Below are 12,280 nucleotides of genomic sequence, written 5' to 3'. Positions count from 1 at the left end.
TATATTTGGAGCAACAAGGTACAAAGATCCAGGCCTGCATAGGAACAGGAACCTTTTTAAGAACCAACACCAGGTAGAGATTCGGGTTGGCCTTTACGTCGTTATCTGAGGAAACAAACCAGGTTTTCACTACAGGGGTTCAACTGCACCTTGACTGGAGTAGAGTAAGAGAACTTGCTGCTGCAAGGAATAAACCACAGCAAATTAGTTTTCCTAACTGCAGGATTTTATGCTTCAGTGGAGCAACAAAGCAATCACAGGCCTGCAATGTTTCAAGACTTCATCTCGGGAAAAGCAAGTGCAACAGAGAACTTTCAAACTTTTAAGAACCAAGTATACTACCTTTTGTTAAGCACAATCTTTTCTTGAGTACGTGTGTGCATGGCTGGATGAGTGTGTGTGGGCGTGGTCTCATTCAGGTATTGAATAATAAACATTTATCCTATTTAAAACTTCTGCGAAAACCTACCATTTGTCTGCTCTTGGCAGTTACAGCACTCGGGGTTAAAACACTTTCTTTTAAAACAGTAAGATAAAAGCAAAAAACTGCGGATGCTGGAAATCTAGAACAAAAACAAAACTACCTGGAAAAACTCAGCAGATCTGACAGCATCTGTGGAGAGGAACACAGTTGACGTTTCGAGTCCGAATGACCCTTCATCAGAACTAATACATATAGAAATGAAATGAAATATAAGCTGGTAGAAGGGGGTGGGACAGGAGAGCTCGATAGGGGGCCATTGATAGGTGGAGGCCAAGAAGTGACTGCCAAAGATGTCATAGACAAAAGGACAAAGGGGTGTTGACGGTGGTGATATTATCTAAAGGATGTGCCAATGGAGACATTAAGGGAAGCAAGCTAGTGGCAGATGACCCTAGTGCGGGTGGAGTGGGGGGAAGGGATCGAAATGGGTTAAAAGATGGAGATGAAACAATAGATCGAAATAAATTTAAGAATAGGAGGGAAAAGAAAAAAAAGTGTAAAAAAATTATAAATTATTGGAAAAAGGGGGAGCGGAAATGGGGTGGGGATGGAGCAGAGAGTTCATGATCTGAAATTGTTGAACTCAATATTAAGTCCAGAAGGCTGCAAAGTGTCTAGTCAGAAGATGAGGTGCTGTTCCTCCAGTTTGTGTTGAGCTTCACTGGAACATTGCAGCAGGCCAAAGATGGACATGTGGGCATGAGAGCAGGGTGGTGTGTTGAAATGGCAAGTGACAGGGAGGTCTGGGTCATGCTTGCAGACAGACCGAAGGTGTTCCGCAAAGCGGTCACCCAGTCTGTGTTTAGTCTCTCCAATGTAGAGAAAACCGCATTTGGAGCAGTGATTGCAGTAGACTAAATTGAGGGAAGTGCAAGTGAAGTGCTGCTTCACTTGAAAGGAGTGTTTAGGCCCTTGGACGGTGAGGAGGGGAGGAAGTAAAGGGGCAGGTGTTGCACCTTCTCCGGTTACATGGGAGGGGGTTGAGGTGTAAAGAGTGAAGGAGGAGTGGACCAGGGTGTCCTGGAGGGAATGGTCCCTATGGAATGCCGACCAGTGGGTGGGGGGACGTAGTGCCATCATGCTGGAGTTGGCAGAAATGGTGGAGGATGATCTTTTGAATGCGGAGGCTGGTGGGGCGACAAATGAGGACAAGGGGGACCCTATCCTGGTTCTGGGAGAGAGAGGAAGGTGTGAGGGCAGATGCGGGGGACATGGGTTGGACACGGTTGAGGGCCCTGTCAACCACTGTGGCTGGAGAACCTCGGCTAAGGAAGAAGGAAGACATGTCAGAAGCACGTTTTGGAAAGTGGCATCATTGGAACAGGTGCGATGGAGGCAAAAGAACTGAGAGAAAGGGATGGAGTCCTTACAGGAAGCAGTGTGTGAGGAGCTGTAGTCGAGGTGGCTGTGGGAGGTGGGCTTGTAATGAATATTGGTGGATAGTCTATCAGCAGAAATTGTGACAGAGAGGTCAAGGAAGGGAAGGGAAGTGTCAGTGATGGACCATGTGAAAGTGATGGAGGGGTGGAAACTGGAAGCAAAATTAATAAATTTTTCCAGGTCCAGATTAGAACATGAAGCGGCACCGAAGCAATCATCGATGTACCACAGAAAGAGTTGTGGGAGGGGGCCTGAGTAGGACTGGAACAAGGAATGTCCCACATACCCCATAAAGAGACAATATAAGCAGTGGAGAGATTTAGGGAGAGAATTCAAGTACTTAGGGCATAGGCAGCTGAAAGCCTAGCCACCAATGGTGGTGGAATGGAAATCAGAAATGTACAAGAGGTCAGAATTGGAGAAATGCAGAAATCTCAGTGGATTAGAGGAGGTTATTGAGATAGACTGGGGAGAGGCTGTGGAGGAATTTGAAGACGCAGGTGAGAATTTTAAAATTGAAGTGTTTCCAGGCTCTTACAATTCATAAACTGCCTCATGCACAGAACAACATGCAATCAACAATGGTGGTTTCTTCTCCAGTGCAATCATTGTAAGAGACACCACCAACTGCATAATATTCTGCTCTCCATCACAATAGCAATAGAAATAATCACCTCCTCAAAGCAACTGCCTATGTAGCACAGCACATGCAGTCATCTTTCAAATCAATACAGTGCTTGTTAAGCATTTTAATAGTTTTTACCAACATATTTTCATTACTACAATAGAATATAGAAATAAACAAATTAAAAGGACTTTCCATAAAAACAAGATGAAACCACTGGCCTGAATCTCACAAGCAGTAGCAATGCATCCTGTGCGAAAATTCTCCTGACACGATGCTGCTGTACACTGCTACTGGGATCTTCCGATCCCGGCTGTCACAGGTTGCGCAGCGCAGTGCAGCATCCCTGGCAGAACTCCACTGAAGCAAAGTTGAGTCAGCTGAAGACCCCCTTTTACGTCACTAGCTGCTGTATTCTCTCTGGTAAGTTTAAAGATCCAGTCTTTGAGTATCGGTTAGTGGATAGGAGATTGGGCAGGCGAGCAGGCAAGTGGGCAATCAGGTGCTAGTCGAGTCTGGTTGGAGGGTGGTGGGTAGTTGGGTCCAGTCCAGGGGGATGCAGTAGTTAGGTCAGTGGGTGTGGGGCAGGGTTGTACAATTACCCAGGTGTTAGACCAGTGCCAAGATCTTCCATGTCCGCTGGCGTTGGACATGTGCAGTGGCGTGAGTGGACAATACGGCAAGATGGTCAAAAGTCGGTTTCACGATGGCATGAAACCAGTTTGCAATTGTCCGCTCAGCCCGTCGATGGCGGACCGTATTCCCCGCCATTGGACATCGGGACCCTCATTGTAATACATCAGCATATCATTATAAGGCCAGCCCACCGGACTCATATCCACCACCGCCCCCCCCAAACTCCCCCCAACACCCCCCTCTCCCCACCCCCTCCACCAACCACACCAACCCCCCCCCGCCAGACCGTCCGCTCATGCTGACGGGAAAACATGCAGGTACGTTTCACAACAACTTATATAAGACGTGCACTTGGCAGCTTGCACTTCACTCGGGACTTCAAGGTTTGTTTGCTTACCTTGCTTCGATCAGCACTCGCAATCATCAGTACCAGGCTTCGCAGACAGCACCACATCACTTTTGGGGGGCTCAAGGGCAGGTCTCTACCTACCAGGTCAGTTATATGTGGGTGGCTTTTCAATGGCTTGGGCTTGCTTGGGGAAGGGGGAAAAGTGGCCTCAGGCAAGAGAAGAGGGTGCAGGACGAAGGCTGTACTGCAGAAGGAGGGTATCCCAGGGTGTGTGTGGGGGCACGTGTTGATCTGTGCAAGTGGCCTCAAGGTGGTGAGGGCTGAGGAGGCAGTCTCCAGAGCAGATGAGGCCAGATGGACATGTGAGGATGTGAGGGTATGTGTGTGAGAATGGGTGGTGATGTCCTTTGAGCTGGCAGTGAGTGAGATGCCAGTGAATGTGTGATGGGCTTGTGTGTGTGAGTTTAGAGTATGAGGCGGTATGGATGAGATCATTCATACTCTTTCTTTATTTAATGGCTGACCTCTTCTGCGCAGCATTGACACTGATCACCACTGCCATCGCCTGCCAAGCCAGAGTGGTAATGTTGCTGCCCCTCCTGCGGCCAGAGCAGGTGTAGAGGGCATCACACCGGTCCTCCACAGCATCCAAAATGCACTCAAGGGCTGCAGTCTTCTTGCCTTTTGGGGCCATGCCTTCTTTGCTGCATTCCTGGGCTGGAAGCACTGAGCGCGGCTGTGCTTTAAATGTGGTGTCTGGTATGATGAAATGGCGAGGTGACGGCGTGGCAAGCAAATCGGAGCCCGCCTGCTATGGAACTGCCGTGTATCCCGGGAATGCATAATTAGTGCAGTAGGTTTGGAACAAAATAGCGTGAAAAGCCACCATTGTGGCTGGCGGGTAAAGTGTCGTTTTGCCCGCCCGCTACTGTACTTAGTGAAAATCTGGGACGATTCCACCCCAGGTTTTAAACTGTCTAACATTTCCTGGTAACTATCCAGCTAAGTACCATAGATCTCTCCCAGGTCTCTGACACTACCAGTGTTCTGGGGAGCAGGGAAATTGCCCATGGAAAACGTAAACTTCCCGGGCAATTCCCGTTTTGGTCCACACGTTAGAACTTCCACAAGAGTGCTGACGCGCATTTCCAGTCATACATCTGATCTCTAACAATCCGGAGACAAGAAGATTTGGGCTGAGGTGTCAGATAATGGAAATCTCCAGCTGAACTTTAGCAGCACATGATGCTTGCAGTATCAACCTCGGTTAATGGATTGGTTACCTCTTTCTAGTGAGTTAATGAACTTCAAGTGAAAAAATTATTTTAGGATTACAAATCTTGCTTACCCCACTTGCAATACCATAAGTGATCAACTAGCAATTCAATTATTTTCTTGGTTTAAACAATGGACCAACAGTTTTGATTAAAGATCAGCAGAACAGCAACACGATATTTCAATAAAAGTGTTAGGCTGCATTCCCAACATACAATTTGTCCTTTTCAATGTTTTACACATAAACATCATAAATGCCTACAATTATAAATATGTTTGCACTCATAAACCTAAAGAAGCAAATGAATTCCATTTCATTTGAGAGAAAATGAGAAAGCTGTGCATTTCTATAGTGCTTTTCACAACCATCAGATGTCTCCAGTGCTTAACAGCCAATGGAATACTTTAGATATGCAGTCACTGTTGTAATGTAGGAAACACAGTGGCCAATTTGCACTTGGCAAGCTCCCACAAATAACAATGTACTAAGGACCAAACTGGGGACCCAGGTTCAAATCCCACCATGGCAGATGGTGAAATTTGAATTCAATAAAAATCTGGAATTAAAAGTCTGATGATGACCAGGAAACCATTGGCGACTGTCATAAAAACCCATCTGGTTCACTAATGTCCTTTAGGGAAGGAAATCTGCCATCCTTATCTGGTCTGACCTGTCACTCCAGACCCACAGCAACGTGGCTGACTCTTAAATGCCCTCTCAACAAGGGTGGCCAATAAATGCTAGCCTAGCCAGTCACACCCACGTCCTATGAACAAAATCTTATTTAAAAAAAACACTGTTTCTGCGCTGTTGATTGAAGGATGGACATTGGGGATGCTGGGGAAACTCCTGTCTTCTTCAAAACAGTGTTGTAGGATCTTTTACATCCATCAGAGAGGGCAGATGGTGCCTTGGTTTAATGTTTCATCCAAAAAACAGCACCTCCAATAGTGCCACAGTCCATTAGTACTGCATATGAATGTCTGCCTCAATTTTTATGCTCAAGTCCACAACTTTCTGACTCAGAAGTAAGCATGCTACAAACTGAGCCACAAGGAACACACCTATGTATGGACGCATCCCCATTTACACTGCATCAGACTGGGAAAGTTCTCAGTACTGGCTCTAAGTACACACAGTGCAGCAGCATCTCACAATGGCTTGTTGCCAGACTCTCCTGATAACATGCTTGTGGTGGGAATAATGGAATAGAAAGTATAGAATTGCTCTGCATCCCTGTTCTGAATTCCAATTAAATAGATAGTGGGAGTATTTATGTTTTGCCCTGGAGTGAATGCTCCTTTTGGTCTAGTCAAAGGACGTGCTGTTTCACAATACTGGGATTACTATACTATGAAATAGTAATTTTAATCAGCAACATGTCTTATAGTGCTGCTGCGCTGCCTCTATTAACCTGCCTGGATGAAGGAATGTTTTAGCTGGTTGTTCATAAGCCAGCACATGTTCCACTTGCTGCATGACAGCAGTGACTACACTTCAACATTTCAAAAGTATTTCATCGGTTTAAAGCACTGTGACATCCCCAAGCTGTGAAAGGTGCTTTTAAAGGTAACTCTCTCTTTTAAATGTCAATTTAATAAAAATTCCAATTTTGTGGAGTATGCGTAGATCATGGGCATATAAAGCACGCAGTTTATTAAAACTAGGTTTGTCTTTGACACTTTGTCTTGGTCTTTATACAACAGATCTTGAATTTGTAAAGCACCTATAACAGAAAATTATCACAAAGTGTTTTAGAGCCCTAAGTTAAAGAAAGCCTCTTCAACCCACAATTTTCTCATTTTTCTCTGCAGTTATGTCTTTCTTTTTCCATGCTTTTCCACACTTTTGTTTGCTCCCCTTGAGCCTCAATTTCTATAAAAATAACCACTTCAAAATAATTTTCTTGCCAATGACCTGCATCAAAAAGTGTCATGCTGTTTCTTGTTTTGAAGTCTTTTGATAAAAACAAATTCAATTATTGCTATAGCCTGGGGTTCCTCATACTTGCAACACAGATTACCTGCTAATAATCACACCGGAGGTGTCAGCTTCAAATCAGTTAGTTCAATTCTCACTCCAAAGACTTCAGCATATAACCTAGGCTGATCCTTCGGTCTGATACTGAGTGAGTGCTGTACTGTTGGAGGTGCCTTCTTTCAGATGACACATTACATGGAGACTGTCTACCTCTCAGGTGAACATACAAAATCCCAGGCACTATTCAAAGAAGAGCAGGGAAGTACTCCTGATGTCCTGGCCAATATTTATCCTCTAATCAACCTTGTCACCTTGCTGAGTTCAAACTGGTTGCCACCAGGTAAACCTGCTGACCTCCCACCAGGTTCAGGGGCCTTCCAATTCAGGCATTCTTCGGCCCATAGAGGGGGCTCCAACAGTAATGGCCAACTTCATGGCAACAGTGCTACCTGCCTGCATGAGTCCCATTTGCAGGGCCTGCCTGACTGGCCCCCAGACTCCACTTACCTGGTTGTGAGAGCGCATCTCTGTTGCTTCCCCCGTCCTTCTCCAGGTTCAGTCACAGCAGTGGACAATGTCCCAGTGACACTGCTGAGCTTCTGGCCCTCTGATTTGCTGGCAGCTCTCGGAGTGGGCAGCTATGTCTAATTGGCTACCACTGACAAGATGTGGCCCCAGGTCCCACTGACCACCAAAGCAGGGTTAATTCCCGCTTTTTAAGGCCCTCGCCATGCCACTAAATCCTGGCACTTTTCAGTGTAATTTCCTTGAACCCTGCTAGTGTTTTAGATATCTGCAGTCCTGCGTATCCCTGACTTCAATCTTTCCACCATTGGGGGCTATGCTTCCAGTTAAGCCCCAAGCTCCAGAATTGCCTCCCTAAACCTCTCCGCCTCTCCCTTCTCTTTTGAGATGCTCCTTAAAACCTACAACTTTAATCAAGCTTTTAGGCACCTGTCCTCAACCTCATTCTGTGGCTCAGTGTTTTTATTGGCTCTTGCTAAGACTCTTGGAATGTTTTACAATGTTAAGTGTGCCATCTAAATATAAACGGTTGATGCTGGGATGAACATGCCATAGGCCTCCAGTGAAAAATTCTCAGGCACATTTTAAAGTTTCTACATGGAATTTTAAAGCAATTTGATTGATATGTCTCCTTTTTAATTGGTCACTATCGCAGATTGGCTTCTTCTCATTCATGATTTTATTCTGATTTTGCAACTGATAGTTTTCATTCCTGCTGGCCAATTTCTCAATGCTGCGTGTCCTACATTTCAGGACATTTTTGTTATTTTTTTTCACAAATACTAAATCTGACCAAACAGTTGCAGTTACAATGCCCCAAGGGGTCAGGGAAGATTGCAACAGTTTTTGAACAGGTCTGTAAGAATGATGAGTATAATCTAGGACATTATTCATTTCAATCTATCATCTCCCAGGTCATTCATTGTAAAGTTGTTTGCCAAGAATGGAGACACTGGAGAAGCTGGGATTGTTCTCCTTAGAGCATAGAAAGTTGAAGGGAGAGTTAATAATGTTGTTAAAAATCATGGAGAGGCTTCCATGAAGTAAATAAGAACAAACTGTTTCCAGGGGCAGGTGGGCCAGTAACCAGAGGACAGGGATCTAAGATAATTGGAAAAAGAGCTAGAGGGGAGGTGAGGAGATTTTTTATTTACGTAGCGAGTTATTGTGATCTGGAATGCCTGCCTGAAAGGGTGGTGGAAGCAGATTCAATAGTAACCTTCGAAAGGGAATCGAATAAATATTTGAAAAGGAAGTGAAATTGCAGGGCTACAAGGAAAGATCATGCAGAGGGAGACTAATTGGATAGCATTTTCAAAGAGCGCACACAGGTGCAATGGGCTGAATAGCCTCCTTCTGCGCTCTACATTTTATGACCAACTTCAGGATTCTGTTATTTTTTTTTTCCAACAATCGATACTTTCCAGTAATTTATTAAAAGTTTCTTCCGATCCAAGTATTATGCAGACAGTTCAGTGCTGCCACCACCAAAGGAGAGAAATTTCCAGACACCATTTTAAAGTAATCACATATTTGTAAAGAGATGGCAATTCAGAGTTGAAGTATTTTTCTCTTATGTGAAGCTACATAAATTAGTTATTTCCTGTATAAGCAAGAAATGTATGTGAAACACCGAACAATGGAAGGATATCCTCAACTACCGTCAATGCAGTTCGAAAAAAGTGTTTCTCCAGAAGTACCAACAGAAATTATAGTATTTGAAATGCATTTTACTGGCATAATTCCAAAAAACTTTTTGATGGGTTTAAAACATCTTTTACACTGAAAATGGCAGATAATCCAAAATGTTTAACATTTAGACAGGGAAAAGGATGAAGTACATTTAATAGGTGACACGCGTACTCAATTAATTAATTCGCAAGAACAAAGAAAGTGGTTAAAAGCTTAGTAGTCTTGGTACAGAAATACTCTACATTCAAGATGTCCAAACACCAATGATCAGCAATTAATAAAATAAATAGAATTTTGAATTACACAGCCAGAACTGTACAATAAATTGATAAACTGTGCAGGGCTCTGCTTAGACTGCACTTTGAGGACAGAGTGTAGGTCGGGTCACTGAGACACAAGGGAGACAGTAATGTGCTGGAAACAGTGCGGAGAAAAATCACAACATCAATCCCTAGTGCTGAAAAAAGAGGGGAGAGATTTAGGCTTTCAGCCTGGAAAAGAGAGTCTGGGAGAATAGAGTAGATCCTTATAAAAGGATGAAATAGTCATTGGTATGAAAAAGGTCAATCCAGAACACTAATTTAAAGAGTAACCAGAGTGAGTAGGACAAGGAGCACAAATTCCAACTAATAGACGTAGGACTAATACTGGTGATTCTCCTTCACACAGAGTGTGTTTAACACTTGAACTCCATAGCGTGGTGGAAGCAAAAACTCTGTAATCATTTAAGAAACAACCAGATGCAGCGATGGGGATAGGGTGTTGAGAAGGAGGGAGCATGAGATGTACAAAGATGAGTCAAAAGGCCTTCCTCATTATTTGGTACCTTGTGATCATTTAAGACATCTCCAGTAATCCTGATTTAGGAGATCGTCCTGAATTTAGATCCTAAAGATTGAAACATATCTGTGGATAAGTGGCTGCTCAACAGATCTCCCCGTCAAGCTTTCACTGCAGCCACGAGGTAGAGATGAAAATGGAGAATTACATCAATTGTGGTTTCATCAGTGGTATTGATGTCAGTCACAAAGACATTTGCAATCCTCATTCCCCCTGCTTTCCTGGAATTAGGTAGCATTCTGAAATAAAATAGTTTGCTGGAATTGAATAGCATGTGATGTACAGAAACACCACACATCAACAGCTTACACAACACCAATACCAAAAAGAATCATTGGAGAGGGTGCAAAAAATATTTACAAGGATGATATCAGAACTGACAGGTTATACCTATCAGGAGAGACTGAACAGGCTCTTTCTCTAGAAAAGAGAAGCCTGAGGGGTAACCTAATAGAGGTTTTTTAAAACTATGAAGTGGTTTGATAGGGTAGACATGGAGAACATATTTCCACTTGAGGGAGACCAGAACTAGGAGTCATAAATATAAGATAGTCACTAGTGAATCCAATCGGGAATTCAGGAGAAACTTCTTTACCCAAAGAGTGAAGATAATTCTGGAACTTGCTACCACATGGAGCGGTTGTGCATTGGATGCACGTAAGCGGAAGCTAAAAAAAAGCAAGAGGGAAAGAAAAGCAGGATATGCAAAAGAGGTTTGATGAAGTAAGGAGGCTTGTATGGAACATAAACATTGGCATAGACTAGTTGGGCTGAGTGTTCTGTTTCTGTGATGAGAAGTTCAATGTCATTCTCTGATGTAGTGAGAAACAAACTGATAATTCACAAGAAAATTTGCTAACAATTTACTATTTTGATCTTTCGTTATGCTATTATATTGTCACAAATGACAGTGCACTCATCATATTTGTTGTTGTACAGTGCACTGTCTTGCATATAGAGGGGGAAAAAAGAGGCACATCTCTTCCCTGTACTGTGGAACTGAGCAGCAATGTAGTTCCATATTTGTGCAGGGAGCAGTGCAGGTGTATATGGCCCTGTAAGACATATCTTTGTTATATCGACTATTTAAAGTGAAATTTACTTCTTAATTGAAGTATCAATCACCTGTTAACTCATGTTTAATTTATGCTGATTCATGTTAAAGTAAAAGTTACAAAAAGTGAAATCTTATTGGTAATTTCTTCTTGGGGGCCATTCGGTAAATTTGGTTTACGGTTCCCCCACACGAAACGTAACACAAAAGATATCCAGTGCAACTGTGACCTTGGCCCTTCTTGACCTATCCACAGCCTGCCACACACAGCTGACCACAACATCCTCCTCCGATGGTGGAGCATCCTTGTTTTTAAATCCCCTTTGGTCTTGTCACTCCCTATCTGTGTAACCTTCTCCAGATCTACAAGCTTTTGAGATCCCTGCACTTTTCCAATTTTGCCATCCTGCACATTTTCAATCTTCATTGTTCCACCAATTGAGAAGGATTTAGGGGAGACAGTGGCATGATGGTAATATCTCTGGACAGGTAATCCAGAAGCCCAGGTTCATGCTCTAGGGACATGGGTTCAAATCCCACCTTGCAGCTGGTGGAATTTAAATTCAATTAATTAATAAAAATATGAAATTGAAAGCTAATCTCAGTAATGGTGCCACAAAACTACCATCAATTGTCGTAAAAACCCACCAGGTTCACCATTGCCCATTAAGGAAGGAAATCTGCCACCCTTACCTAGCCTGGCCTAAATGTGACTCCAGATTCACAGCAATGATTCTTAACTTCCCACTGAAATGGCTTAACAAGCTACTCAGTTCAACGGCATTTAGGGATGGGCAACAAATGCTGTCCTTGCCAGCAACGCCCACATCCCACGAGAAAAAAACAAATGTATTTTCTCTATCATCCAGCAGGGTACATATTCTTGTCTGTTTCCATTTTTATCACGTCATAGCCAGGGAGATCATTTGGCCTAATATGCCTGTACTGGCTCTTTGAAAGAATTATCCAGATAGTCCCATTCCTTTGCCCTTTCCCCATTGGCCTACATTTTTTTTCCTTTACTTAAACAATTTATTTCTGAAAATTACAATTGAATCGGCTTCCACCACCTTTTCAGGTAGTGCATTCCAGATCACAACAACTCACCGCATAAATTTTATTTCCTTTCCTGCAGCTTCTTGTTCTTTTGCCAATTACCTTCAATCCACAACCTCTGGTTACCAACAGTAGCTCCCCTCCACTGGAAACAATTTCTCCTTATTTACCCTATCAAAAAAACTATGGTCACTGTTTAAAAATAAGAAGTCGCCCGTTTAAAACAGAGGTGATGCGAAATTCTCTCTCTCTCAGAGGGTCATGAGTCTTTGGAACTCTCTTCCTGAAAAAGTGGTGGAAGCAGAGTCTTGAATATTTTTAATGCAGAGGTTGATAAATTCTTGATAAGCAAGGTGGTGAAAGGTTATTGGGGGTAGGCGAGA

General features: G+C 43.4%; 1 protein-coding gene across 7 annotated transcripts in view; it reads right to left on the bottom strand.

The window, feature by feature from the left end:
* lrrc56 (leucine rich repeat containing 56) overlaps positions 1–12,280 on the bottom strand; it is a 165,955-nt gene that overhangs the window by 133,845 nt on the left and 19,830 nt on the right. The gene's annotated exons all lie outside the window — the stretch shown is intronic.

Source organism: Carcharodon carcharias, chromosome 10, assembly GCF_017639515.1.
Source record: "Carcharodon carcharias isolate sCarCar2 chromosome 10, sCarCar2.pri, whole genome shotgun sequence".
NCBI lineage: Eukaryota > Metazoa > Chordata > Chondrichthyes > Lamniformes > Lamnidae > Carcharodon > Carcharodon carcharias.
The sequence above is the reverse complement of the archived record's forward strand: the minus strand, read 5'-3'. Positions and strand labels throughout refer to the sequence as shown.